General features: G+C 42.2%; 1 protein-coding gene across 1 annotated transcript in view; it reads right to left on the bottom strand.

The window, feature by feature from the left end:
- Positions 1-15,134, bottom strand: part of pdxka (pyridoxal (pyridoxine, vitamin B6) kinase a) — a 167,330-nt gene that overhangs the window by 98,868 nt on the left and 53,328 nt on the right. The window lies entirely within an intron of this gene.

Genomic DNA, 15,134 nt, shown 5'->3' with positions numbered 1-15,134 from the left:
TCTCGTTGAGCCTGCATGGCTTCTTTTTTTTTTAAAAAATTTAGTCGTTGCCAATTATTTTTACCCCGGTTTTCACCCCAATTTAGCATGCCCAATTATTATCTGTATCCCCGGCTCACCGCTCGCAACCCCCCGCCGACTCAGGAAACGGAGGCTGAAACACGCGTCCTCCGAAACGTGCTCCTTCCAAGCCGTCATTTTTCGCACTGCAGATCCACAGCAATGCTACCAGACCTATAGTGCCGGAGGACAACACAGATCTGGCGGCTCCGCTGCAGAGCCATAGGCGCCCTATCGGCCACAGGGGTCGCTGATGCGCGGTGAGCCGTGGATTCCCCTGCCGACCTAAGCCCTCCCTACCCGGGCAGCGCTCAGCCAATTGTGCACCGCCCCCTAGGAACTCTCGGTCACGGTCAGCTGTGACATAGCCTGGATTCGAATCAGCGATCTCCAGGCTATAGGGCACATCCTGCGAGGAGCGCCTTTACTGGATGCGCCACTCTGGAGCCCCTCCTGCCTGCATGGCTTCTTGATGAGCTTGCATAGTTGCCTGCGTGGCTTCTAGTTGAGCTTGCGTGGCGTCTTGTTGAGCCTGCATGTTTTTCCTGCTGTCCCCTTACGACGGTGACGAGCATGTGAACAACCACTGCAGGGTTAACCAAATCCCACTCTAACACCAAGTGTGAAACAAATGTGTTCACGTAGTTTGGGACCTGGCTAAGGTGTCTGTATTGTAGTGCAGACAAATGTGATCCAGACCATAATTGCAAGTAATAAGTTCCTTTAATAGATCCAAAATTAATAACCACTACAGTGAGCACAGTACAGTATTTTCTTCATGGATGGACTGTTTCTGGAGGCAACCCTTTGCTCCAGAACTCAGGTAAGTACAGTGGCTCTCAAAAGTATTCACCCCCGTTGGACTTTTCCACATTTTATTGTGTTACAACATGGAATCAAAATGAATTTAATTAGGAGTTTTTGCCACTGATCAACACAAAAAAAAGTCCATAATGTCAAAGTGAAAAATAAAATCAACAACTTGTTCTAAATTAATTACAAATACAAAACAGAAAATAATTGATTGTATAAGTATTCACCCCCTTGAGTCAATATTTGGTAGAGGCACCTTTGGCAGCAATTACAGCCATGAGTCTATTTGGATAAGTCTCTACCAGCTTTGCACATCTGGACACTGCAATTTTTGCCCATTCTTCTTTGCAAAATTGCTCAAGCTCCATCAAGTTGGATGGGGACCTTTGGTGAACAGCAATTTTCAACTCTTTCCACATATTCTCAATTGGATTGAGGTCCGGGCTTTGACTGGGCCACTCCAGGGCATTGAAATTTTTGTTTTTAAGCCACTCCAGTGTGGCTTTGGCTGTATGTTTGGGGTCATTGTCCTGCTGGAAGATGAATCTTCTCCCAAGTCTCTTGCAGACTTCAGCAGGTTTTCCTCCACAATTTCTCTGTACTTTGCTGCATCCATTTTGCCCTCTATCTTCACAAGCTTTCCAGGCCCTGGCACAGCAAAGCATCCCCATAGCATGATGCTGCCACCACCATGGTTCACGGTAGGGATGATGTTCTCAGGATGATATGCGTTGTTAGGCTTGCGCCAAACATAACGCTTAGCGTTGAGGCCAAAAAGCTCTATTTTGGTCTCATCAGACCATAGAATCTTCCACTTGGTCTCAAGAGTCTCCCACATGCCTTCTGGCATACTCTAGCCGAGATTTGATGTGAGTTTTTTTCAACAATGGCTTTCTTTTTGCCACTCTCCCATAAAGGCCAGTTTTGTGAAGCACCCGGGCTGTTGTTGCCGTATCCACAGTGTCTCCCAACTCAGCCGTGGAAGACTGTAACTCCTTTAGAGTTGCCATAGGCCTCTTGGTGGCCTCCCTGACTAGTGTCCTTCTCGCCCGGATACTCCATTTTTGAGGACGGCCTGTTCTAGACAGATTCACAGTTGTGCCATATTCTCTCCATTTCTTAATAATGGACTTTACTGTGCTCCGGGGGATATTCAATGCCTTGGAAATGTTCTTATATCCTACCCCTGATTGGTGCTTTTAAAGAACCTCCGGGGGGATATTCAATGCCTTGGAAATGTTCTTATATCCTACCCCTGATCAGTGTTTTTGAAGAACCTTATTCCGGATTTGCTTTGAATGTTCCTTTGTCTTCATGATGTAGTTTTTGTAGGAAATGTACTAACCAACTGTGGGACCTCCCAGAAACAGGTGTATTTAACCTGAAATCATGTGAAACACCTTAATTGCACACAGATGGACTCCATTCAACTAATGATGTGACTTCTAAAGACAATTGGTTGCACCAGAGCTTATTTAGGTGTGTCATAGCAAAGGGGTGAATACTTATGCAATCAATTATTTTCTGTTTTATTATCATTATTATTATTTGTTTATTTAGCAGACGCCTTTATCCAAGGCGACTTACAGAGACTAGGGTGTGTGAACTATGCATCAGCTGCAGAGTCACTTACAATTACGTCTCACCCAAAAGACGGAGCACAAGGAGGTTAAGTGACTTGCTCAGGGTCACACAGTGAGTCAGTGGCTGAGGTGGGGTTTGATCTGGGGACCTCCTGGTTACAAGCCTGTTTCTTTAACCACTGGACCACACAGCCTGCTTATATTTGTAATTAATTTAGAACAATTTGTATATTTTATTTTTCACTTTGACATTATGGACTTTTTTGTGTTGCTGTGTCCCCTTTCCTCTCTTTCCAGGTGCTGTGGAGTCAGGTCCCTCTGGCTTCACTACATTCAGGTTTATACTTACTTTTACCCCGGTGGTCCTTTGTAGAACTGCACAGCCCAGCCAACCTTTTGTGAAGGTAAAAACAAACTGCTCTTCAAATTTAATAATTTATTAACTGTACTGTAACCACAGTCAGAGTACTGTTCACAATTCTGTATTATATCTTTCCTTACAGGGTTCCTCTCTTATGGATATCAATCCCATTGTGGATAGCCCCACTTAAAATATCCGTATGTTGTGAGCTTTTAGTTACTGTCCCGTTCCGTTACCCCATTGGCTTCAGCCGGGTTTCTTAAAAACAAGCACCAGTCCTGTACCACAACACATCCAGGAACAAACACAATACGCCGTACTCACTGTGACCGGGTTCATGTTGTACACGTTGTTCCACCGCGTTGGTCCTCTGTCAGGAGGTATTTTAGTGTTGCGGCCAATCGTGAAAAGGCTTCTAGTTTTTGAGATACCCCTCCCCACGGTAGAACAAGCCACAACCTATTTTTTATTGAAGATTTATATGTAAGAAGTTTGAAATTGATGGTTGTGGTGATCGGAAATGGTGGCAGAACAGTTTTTTTCACACATTTTCAGGATGACTCCCCTTTTGAAAAAGAACGCCCAGAAAAGAAGAAAATAATAATTATACGTTGCGCTGTTTTGCTGCACAAAAACACAAAATGTAGTTTTCCATGTTAACGTTATATATTTAATATGTTTAAAATGTAAATGAAATGTTTAAAAAAATAAGCATAAAATGAGGACAATATATTTTATATATATATATATTTTTAACACTGAATTTAATTTTAAAAAGGGGCATAATTTCTTAGGGTTTATTAGCAGGACTAAAATGTAAAATGTAAAAAAAAACGCATACAAATGGGCTCTATATAGAATAAACTATACCATAAACTACCCTCTGATCTTTAATTGATATATGTATGTATATAAATATCCACATATTTATGTATATAACATGGTGTAACTTGTTAGCTCATTCTGTCAAATGTAAATTGCCCTATACACAAGATTACACATGATTGGAATTTGGTCTCTGAGCGTTCTTTTTCAAAAGGGGAGTCATCCTGAAAATGTGTGAAAAAAACTGAAATAGCTTGGTTGGATAAGTGTCCACCCCCCTTGTAATAGCAATCCTAAATTAGCTCAGGTGTAACCAATCGCCTTCAAAATCACACACCAAGTTAAGTGGCCTCTACCTGTGTTAAATGGTAGTGATTCACATGATTTCAGGAGAAATTCAGCAGTTCCTGTAGGTTCCCTCTGCTGGGTAGTGCATTTCAAAGTAAAGACTCAACCATGAGCACCAAGGCCCTTTCAAAAGAACTCCAGGACAAAGTTGTTGAAAGGCACAGATCAGGGGATGGGTATAAAAAAATATCAAAGGCCTTGAATATCCCTTGGAGCACGGTGAAGACGATTATTAAGAAGTGGAAGGTGTATGGCACCACCAAGGCCCTACCTAGATCAGGCCGTCTCTCCAAACTGGATGACCGAGCAAGAAGCAGACTGATCAGAGAGGCTACCAAGAGGCCAATGGCAACTTTGCAAGAGCTACAGGCTTTTATGACCAAGACTGGTCAAAGTGTGCATGTGACAACAATATCCCAAGCACTCCACAAATCTGGCCTGTATGGTAGGGTGGCAAGAAGGAAGCCATTACTCAAGAAAGCCCACCTTGAATCCCGTTTGAAGTATGCAAAAAAACACTCAGGAGATTCTGTAGTCATGTGACAAAAAGTGTTGTGGTCTGACGAAACTAAAATGGAACTTTTTGGCCTAAATGCAAAGCATTATGTTTTGTGCAAACCCAACACAGCGCACCACCCAAAGAACACCATCCCTACTGTGAAGCATGGTGGTGCCAGCATCATGTTATGGGGATGTTTCTCATCGGCAGGGACTGGGGCACTTGTAAGGATAGAAGGGAAAATGAATGGAGCAAAGTACAGAGAAGTCCTTGAGGAAAACCTGCTGCCCTCTGCAAGAAAGCTGAAACTGGGATGGAAGTTCACCTTTCAGCATGACAGCGACCCAAAGCACACACTGGAGTGGCTAAGGAACAAAAAGGTAAATGTCCTTGAGTGGCCCAGTCAGAGCCCCGACCTAAATCCAATCGAAAATTTGTGGCATGACTTGAAGATTGCTGTCCATCAACACTCCCCAATGAACTTGACAGAGCTTGAACAGTTTTGTAAATAAGAATGGTCAAATATTGCCAAATCTAGGTGTGCAAAGTTGGTAGAGACCTATCCCAACAGACTCACCGCTGTAATTGCTGCCAAAGGTGCTTCCACCAAGTATTAACTCAGGGAGGTGTAGACTTATCAAATTATGATCTTTCAGTTTTGTATTTTTAATATATAATTTTTTTCTCAATAAAAACTTTTTTTCCCCCTAAACAGTGTGGATTATGGTATGTAGATAAGTGGGAAAAAATCCTCATTTAAATGCATGAAACTCTGAGGCACTGACACAACAAAATGTGAAAAAAGTTCAAGGGGGTGTAGACTTTCTATAGGCACTGTACATGTATCTCTCAGAAAAAATGCTGCAGGGCCAGACGATCTGAGCGCAGCTCCAAAATATTCCCACAGTCCCTGTACCCCCAAGCCATTTTAGACTGCACCCCAACCTAATCTGAAGCGTCTGTAGTCACCACCTCACTCCTTGTGACACTGCCAAGAGCTGTGCCCAAGCATAGATCAGCTGGTTGTTTCCACCACGACAGAGCCTCCATACATTGACGAGAAACTGTGAGTAAGCGGTGGCATTCTAAGACAGGGTGCCAGACCCTGTGGTTGAACCAGGCTTGGAGAGGACGCATACGTAAGAGCCCTAAGGGGAGGACCTTGGATGCTGCTGCCATCAGGCCCAGAAGGATCTGGCAGGTCAATACCCTCACTGCTGTGTTGAGCTGAAACAGCTCCAAGCGGGCAGTTAGCCTCTGGATTCTGTCATCTGACAGACTGACGATCATGTTTCCAGAATTGAATATGTGGAGTTCAAATATGTTTTAGTGCTGGGACAAATATCCGAACAAACATTTATTTACATGTACAGTATTCAAATGCAAGAAAAACACATGTCTGTGTCTGCCAGAAATCACTGTGGAGAAAATGTATAACCGTGTAACAATTTTTTTTTTTTTTTTTTTGTTCCTGGGTAGTAAGTGTTATTTCCTAATTGCTTATGCCTCAAAAGTATAGAAAATGGCTATTATTCCCCACAAACTTTGCTTTTGTGACCAGGACAGTGATATTTTGAAATTTACCTATTTTCCAGAACATTCCAGATAGATTCAGTGCTGAGTAAACTTGGAGTAACTTCTAGAACTTTCTAGAACTTTCCAGTAATATAAATAGTAGTATAAATACAGGAGCCTTAAGCCCACCAGTTCAGTTTAGTTCCAGCTGCCTAAGTGGATACATATCTGCATTTTTCTGAGATGGCATCAAGGTCATAGGAGACTTAAAAATAGTGGCATTCCTGATGGGTCTCCAAGGCGGTTTTACCAAGTTTCCCTGCTATCTTTGCCTTTGGGACAGCAGGGACACCAAGGCGCACTACCACAGGTGGGACTGGCCACAGTGGACTGAGTTCTCTATGGGGAGGAACAACGTCAAGTGGGAGCAACTGGTGGACCCCCGGAAGGTGCTGATGCCACCACTGCACATCAAATTGGGCCTTATGAAACAATTTGTCAGAGCTCTAGATAAGGAGTCGGCAGCCTTCAAGTACCTTCAAGACTTCTTCCCTAAGCTGTCTGAGGCAAAGGTCAAAGCCGGTGTCTTCGTCGGACCACAGATAAAGAAGATCCTGGAGTGCAATGAATTCCCCAAGAAGCTCACTAGTAAGGAGAAAGTGGCTTGGAACAGCTTTGTCGCAGTGGTTCGGGGCTTCCTGGGCAATCACAATACCGAAAACTATGTGGAGCTTGTTGAGACTCTGGTGAAGAACTACGGCACAATGGGCTGTAGGATGTCCCTCAAAGTCCATATCCTTGATGCTCATCTTGATAAATTCAAGGAGAACATGGGAGCGTACTCGGAGGAGCAAGGCGAGCGCTTCCACCAGGATATACTGGACTTTGAACGCCGCTACCAAGGACAGTATAACGAGAACATGATGGGAGACTACATTTGGGGGCTGATTCGTGAAAGTGATTTACAGTATAATTGTAAATCTCGAAAAACTACTCTTTTCTAAATCTTTTGTAGTCATTTTTGTATTACTTTAGTATAAATACATGTTAATTTGGATTCAGATGTTGTTTTTTTCTGACTTTATGTGAACGAAAAGACACAAATTCGCCCGTTTTCTCATTGGAAATAGGTACATTTCAAAATATCACTGTCCTGGTCACAAAAGCAATGTTTGTGGGGAATAATAGCCATTTTCTATACTTTTGAGGCATAAGCAATTAGGAAATAACACTTACTACCCAGGAACAAAAATTGTGTTACATAGTGTTATTAATACAATTATTTTCCTTCCATTAATATATCTGGGTCTGTGAACACAGGATTTAAACCATTTCTAAAATCTGTAGTCTGTGTTTGTGGAGACTGGGGGGGTTGAGTTTTCACAAACTTTACATGCTTCCAGGCTCGTTCTTTGAAAATATTCTTTGGCACTTTTTACTCCTAATGGGTCCTCATTTTCTCTTCCTGCCTTTGTCTGAATGTTCTGAACTGGTTACCTAGCAACCAACTAAGGCTTTTTTCCGCTGTTACATGTCAGCGGTCTTGCATGTCAGCCAATCAGTGAAATACACTTCTGTAGTGTTAACTCGACTATATTTGCTGTGAAGGGAGTTCAGAAAGTTTTACTATATTGTAGCGTTTGCCGCTACAGGATAAAGGGGGTGTGACTGGTTGGGGGCTGATTAAATGCTGCAGTTGTGGGGTGGCTGTGGGGTATAATTATTGGGTGAAATCTGTGCTCCACAAGCTAGTTTGGAGATTGGCGGGAGCTTCTGTCCGATTGGAAAACGATAAAGAAAGTATAGCGTACAAGACTGTTTTTTTTTACCCTTTTTATTTTATTGTGTGTTTTGGTGCATGCATCCTTTTATTTTCATCTGTCCGTGTTTCTTCTTCACCATAGCAATAATATTTTGCCACAGCATTTTAAAATGGAGTGTTTTCTGAAGAAGAATATTGGAAACGGTAGTAATGAAGGGGAGTCGAGCAGCACTGCAAGCAAAACAAGTGCTGACAACAAGGATCCAACAGCAGCAAAAAAACAAGATCCCAGAAGTATGATAAATATTTGGAATACGGTTTGACTTGGTTTGGTTCTGAAGAGGATCCTCAGCCAGTGCGTGGTGGGTGGTGAAGTGTTGGCTAAGGAGAGTTTAAAACCATTGAAAATGTTGCGACACTTGCAGTTAAAGCACAGTTCTCTTCAAGGGAAACCTATCAATTTCTTTCAGCGAAAGTTGACAGAGCTAAGGGGCCAGGCGAAAGTACTGAAGTTGGCGGCTACAACTAACGAGAAGGCTCTCTGTGCATCTTTTGCTGTGTCACACTGGATAGCCAAAACTGGTAAACCCCCCAATATTGGAGAAACTTTTTTTCTACCGTGTGCCAAGCAGGTGGTTTCGATTATGATGGGACAAAGTGCTGCCAGCCAGCTTGATTAGCTTCCCCTGTCTAATGACACTGGTGCCAGGCGAATTCACAGTATGGCTATTGACCTGTATGAGCAAGTGATCGTCAAAGTAAAGCAAAGTATTGCTATTTTTTTTGCTATTCAGTTGGATGAAACGACTGATGTGTCAGGTGCTGCTCAGATGCTGACCTACATTAGATTTGAAGATGACAGGAACTCTGCTCTTTTGGATGGTTTTGTCTCCGATGCTGGCTGGGAATGGCAGCGCTGTGTAGGCATTTGCAATGACGGTGCTGGTGCCATGACAGGAAAAAACAGCAGGTTAGTCACCAGAGGCAAGACCTTGTTTCTAAAAAACAAAAAATGCCACCCATTCTGAAACAAGTTCTGAGAATATTTCTTTCCGACAACAATTCTCGGCTGGCCGAAAAGCTTGAGGATGCTAAATGGCTTGCTTTGCTAGATTACCTGGCAGATATTTCCGATAGCTTGAATATCCTTAACACGTCACTCCAAGGACGAGATACATACAGTATGTCCTTACTCTCATTGACAAAATCGAAAGCTGGATCAAGAAGCTGGCCTTGTGGTACTATCGCGTAAATCGTGGCAGTCTGGAAGCATTTTATTTATTAGTTAACTTTTTTGATGGGAGCACCTTTTCAAAGAGTGACTTACAATCCATTATCGTCAGCCACCTGGAAAGTCTTCAGCTACAGTTTTGAGAGTACTTCCCTGAAAAGGATCGGAAAGCAGAGGGGTGGATTAGAAACCACTTTATTACTGACTGCAAGGGCTAATTTGCCACTTAAAGCAGAAGAAACATTGATGGACCTTTCTTGTGACGAGACACTGAAGCTCAGGTTTTCTCAGCAACCTCTGGATTTCTGTGCGACAAGAATATCCAGAGCTATCATCTGCAGCTCTGAAAGTGCTCATGCCTTCAAAAACGTTACTAAATACAAGACTTTGTTGGATTAACTGAATGGACATGAAAACATTTACAATAAAACTGAAGATTGTCACTCATTTGAAATACTTATAAGCATATTTTGCTAAAACAACTCGATGAATGAGCATTCAAAAAAGTCTGCAATGAAATATCACAACAGAATGGAAATATAAAAGTATTTTAAGTAAGGTGCATGTTTTTAAATCTCATTCTTACAAGACGACACATTTTAATATGAGCATGTTTGAAATCATGTAGGGCGAAGGAATTTGAAACTTATAAAAGATTATGAGAAATTACATTCATGTTATGACTAAAAAAGACATTTTATCTAAAATCTGATGTAAAACTGTATGAGACAAGGAAGGACGTTGCCTTTTTACAATGCCAAGATAAAAGCAGACCTCATTCGAAAGGAAACACCCCTGAGTGAGAGTTCACCAATCAAATGACTGGGAGAGTCATCCAATTGAGTGACAGTAGCCTTGGCACCACTCCTTTTTACCTGGATATTCACATTTCAACACAGGACATTCTCGTTCTCTCTCTGACGCGCTTATCAAAACATCAACAGGGCATTCCATCACTTCACCTCTGACGTGCTGTTTGCTGTTTCCTGGTTCTGGAGAAGATCCTGCCTTAAGACTGCCTGCAACCAAGCTGATGCTATGAGTTTTTTTTTTATTTTGTATTAAATACTTGAAAATAGAGCGTATTTTAAACAACCTTATGAACAGAAACTGAACTTATTCTGCATCCACGGAACTAACTTCTAAAGAAAATCGACACTGCTTCAAGTGAACTCAAAGACTGCGGGTTTCTTTATTCCAACAAAAAGAAAACTTTTCTGCATCCAGCGGACTCCACGTGCTGTGAGGGATTTCTTTGCTAAAATAACTACACTCACACACACTGCAGTGGTAACTATATATTTCATAACGTTTTGATTGTGCCTAACTAGTGATAATATTTGCAATGTATTAAAAATGTTAAGTGTTTAATTGAACATGCTTAAATCATTTTAGAATGTTTTTATAAAATTATAAGACTTACTTAGCTCATATTAAGACTTTCCATGACATTATATATTGTGCAAAATCAACTACTGTTAAATCACGTCTATGCTTTCTAAAATATAGATTGTTTTAAATAACTAACTAGAATTTGTGGATTTATTTGAAAACTACTGCTACTCTGAATTATTTTGCTATTAGTTTTTATAAACCTTTGATAATGTTTAATTATCATAATCCTGGTTCCCTGAAATAGAAATGTAACCATCACCGTATGGATATTTACCTCCTAAAGGACCCAGATCCTGAAAATTGTATAGCAAAGCTCCTCAGCAAGCCTGTGAGCAGATAAGAACATAAGAACTTAAGAACATAAGAAAGTTTACAAACGAGAGGAGGCCATTCAGCCCATCTTGCTCGTTTGGTTGTTAGTAGATTATTGATCCCAGAATCTCATCAAGCAGCTTCTTGAAGGATCCCAGGGTGTCAGCTTCGACAACATTACTGGGGAGTTGGGTCCAGACCCTCACAATTCTCTGTGTAAAAAAGTGCCTCCTATTTTCTGTTCTGAATGCCCCTTTATCTAATCTCCATTTGTGACCCCTGGTCCTTGTTTCTTTTTTCAAGTCAAAAAAGTCCCCTGGGTCAACATTGTCTGTACCTTTTAGGATTTTGAATGTTTGAATCAGATAGCCGCGTAGTCTTCTTTGTTCAAGACTGAATAGATTCAATTCTTTTAGCCTGCCTGCATACGACATGCCTTTTAAACCCGGGATAATTCTGGTTGCTCTTCGTTGCACTCTTTCTAGAGCAGCAATATCCTTTTTGTAACGAGGTGACCAGAACTGAACACAATATTCTAGGTGAGGTCTTACTAATGCATTGTAAAGTTTTAACATTACTTCCCTTGATTTAAATTCAACACTTCTCACAATATATCCCAGCATCTTGTTGGCCTTTTTTATAGCTTCCCCACATTGTCTAGATGAAGACATTTCTGAGTCAACATAAATTCCTAGGTCTTTTTCATAGACTCCTTCTTCAATTTCATTATCTCCCATATATTTATAATGCACATTTTTATTGCCTGCGTGCAGTACTTTACACTTTTCTCTATTAAATGTAATTTGCCATGTGTCTGCCCAGTTCTGAATGTTGTCTAGATCATTTTGAATGACCTTTGCTGCTGCAACAGTGTTTGCCACTCCTCCTATTTTTGTGTCGTCTGCAAATTTAACAAGTTTGCTTAATATTTATTATTATTATTATTATTATTATTATTATTATTATTTATTTCTTAGCAGACGCCCTTATCCAGGGTGACTTACAACTGTTACAAGATACATACAATTACCCATTTATACAGTTGAGTTTTTACTGGAGCAATCTAGGTAAGTACCTTGCTCAAGGGTACAGCAGCAGTGTCCCCTACCAGGGATTGAACCCACAACCTTCCAGTCAAGAGTCCAGAGCCCTAACCACTACTCCACACTTCTGCCCAGAATCTAAGTCATTAATGTAGATTAGGAAAAGCAGAGGACCTAATACTGATCCCTGTGGTACACCACTGGTTACCTCGCTCCATTTTGGAGTTTCTCCTCTAATCAGTACTTTCTGTTTTCTACATGTTAACCACTCCCTAATCCATGCGCATGCATTTCCTTGAATCCCTACTGCATTCAGTTTGAGAATTAATCTTTTATGCAGGACTTTGTCAAAAGCTTTCTTGAAATCTAAATAAACCATGTCGTATGCTTTGCAATTATCCATTGTCGATGTTGAATCCTCAAAAACATCAAGCAGGTTAGTTAGACATGATCTCCCTTTCCTAAAACCATGCTGACTGTCTCCCTGGAATAAGCCCACAAAGTTGCAATGCCCCTGGTGGAATGGGCAGTGAGCTTTTCTGGAGGGGGCAAGTTGGCCAGCTCATAGGCAGTCATGATCGTGTCTGCTATCCATCTGGACAGCCGCTGCTTAGACAGAGCTTGACCATTATTATTATTAATTATTTCTTAGCAGACGCCCTTATCCAGGGCGACTTACAATTGTTACACGATATCACATTATTTTTACATACAATTACCCATTTATACAGTTGGGTTTTTACTGGAGCCACATCTAGGTAAAGTACCTTGCTCAAGGGTACAGCAGCAGTGTCCCCCACTGGGGATTGAACCCACAACCCTCCGGTCAAGAGTCCAAAGCCCTAACCACTACTCCACACTGCTGCCCATGGGACTTAGCTCCATAGCAGACAATGTAGTACGCCTGGGTCTACACTGGACAGAGCGTATGGCGCTGTCACTCTCTGTCAGACTGGTAAGGAGGTGGATGGAAAGCCTCCAAATCCACAGACTACTTGTCATGGAATGCCGAGATAGTACGGGGTCGGTTCGGTGACTTTAGCACTGGGTTGGTACGGGTGCAGTACGGGGTCGGTTCGGTGACTTTAGCACTGGGTTGGTATGGGTGCAGTACGGGGTCGGTTCAGTGACTTTAGCACTGGGTTGGTACAGCTACGGTACGGGGTCGGTTCGGTGACTTTAGCACTGGGTTGGTATGGGTGCAGTACGGGGTCGGTTCGGTGACTTTAGCACTGGGTTGGTATGGGTGCAGTACGGGGTCGGTTCAGTGACTTTAGCACTGGGTTGGTATGGGTGCAGTACGGGGTCGGTTCAGTGACTTTAGCACTGGGTTGGTATGGGTGCAGTACGGGGTCGGTTCAGTGACTTTAGCACTGGGTTGGTATGGGTGCAGTACGGGGTCGGTTCAGTGACTTTAGCACTGGGTTGGTATGGGTGCAGTACGGGGTCGGTTCGGTGACTTTAGCACTGGGTTGGTACAGGTGCAGTACAGGGTCGGTTCAGTGACTTTAGCACTGGGTTGGTACAGCTACGGTACGGGGTCGGTTCGGTGACTTTAGCACCGGGTTGGTACGGGTACGGTACAGGGTCGGTTCGGTGACTTTAGCACCGGGTTGGTATGGGTGCAGTATGGGGTCGGTTCGGTGACTTTAGCACCGGGTTGATACAGCTACGGTATGGGGTCGGTTCAGTGACTTTAGCACCGGGTTGGTACAGATACGGTATGGGTACGGTACAGGGTCGGTTCGGTGACTTTAGCACTGAGTCAGTATGGGTACGGTCGGGGATGGTGCAGTAACCTCAGACCCGGTTCAGTACCGGGTAGGGAGTGGAGTGGGTCGGTGACCTAAGTACCGGTTCGGCATGGGTCCATCAGTTCACAGTCACCGGGGGTGGCAACGTACAGGGATGCTCACCTGTAAAAGTCACTGGCAAAACCACTCAGTCAGTAGCACACACAAGACTGAGGGAAGCCTGCTTGTTAGAATGGACAAACAGCCTTCGTAATGGTGATGCTATAAAGCTGTCACCAAAACGACATCAAGATACTGTGGTTGAAATTGCTTAAAGCAACAACAACAACTGAAGCGAGTATCTCGGTTCTGCACAGTGCTGTTGAGCCCAGCAGCTGCTCTTGCTGCATGTGTGCTGAGCACCAAGTTGCAGACAGGCCTGCGCGTAGAATCTGTAAAAGAACAGAAAACACACAAAGAGAAAATACTCTCTAAAAAAAACCCAGTAATTAAACAGTTACATAAATAATATAAAACGTCTCGTGAGGTGCTAAAAAGCAAAAACGAGAATTAAAATTAGCTTTTTTCAGAGCTATGCAGCCTGCGGGGAGAGCACAAAGTCAGCTGACTTATGTTGATGGATACCTGCGAAGGAACGACTCGAGCTGCTGGCTTCACTTGCAGCACAAGGTCGTAGCGGGATGCAACAAGCAACAGGCTGTAGTGCACATAATGCACATAATTAGTAAAAACTATTACATCGACATTAAATGCCAAATATATACTTATCTGAACAAGACCCTATGATCAGGTCAGTCATGAAAGGAAAAATGGCACTGAGATCTGTGAGCGCAGTCCTTTTGATACCTCGGGGGCGGGCCATGACTGCATCACAGACTCACTGAGCAGCTTTGGTATACAATATTCAAGATTGGGGTCTTAGGAGGTAAATTTATTTATTTGATTTATTGCATTTATATAGCGCTTTTTATACAAAAAGTATTCCAAAGTACTGTACAGTACACAGCAGAAAAAAAGAACAAACCACAATACATTAGTATAGCATGTCACACATACAACTGCCACAATCAGACCATTTTAATAACATATTTAAATAACAGTATATACAAAAGCAGCAATTTTAAAGTTACATTAAAACCCACTAAGATACCCATACGGCAATGGTTACATTTCGTACTTGAAAGGGAACCTTTTTTATTTCTGAAATGGTATAACTGTTTGTCAAATACACGGTTAAATGAAACTTGATATGGTAAAGATTCATTTGAACTATTCAATTTATGTAATCAATGTTATAACCATTTTCATTCATTTTTGCTTGTGAATGCACTGGTCAAATACTTTGAATAAGCCCTGAATTATACATGAAATTGTATTTTTAGCATTTATATTAAGAACTTTGAATAGCTCCAACGATTAACCACCCTGCCAGAATTTGGACAAGTGGAAAAATGGCTCTGTCTGTGTGGGAGTCCAGATTTGTGTTGCAAGCAACACAAGCTGCCAAATAGTGATCTCTATCTGATATTTGGGAAGAGAGTCAATCAGGGTCCATTTCTGTCTGTCATACAGATCATTCCAAAATGCCTCACTCACGTTTTCCAACAGTGGCCCAACATACAAAATACATTTC

The sequence above is a fragment of the Acipenser ruthenus genome, chromosome 9, assembly GCF_902713425.1.
Source record: "Acipenser ruthenus chromosome 9, fAciRut3.2 maternal haplotype, whole genome shotgun sequence".
In the NCBI taxonomy this organism is placed as follows: domain Eukaryota; kingdom Metazoa; phylum Chordata; class Actinopteri; order Acipenseriformes; family Acipenseridae; genus Acipenser; species Acipenser ruthenus.
This window is presented reverse-complemented; position numbering and strand designations above follow the sequence as displayed.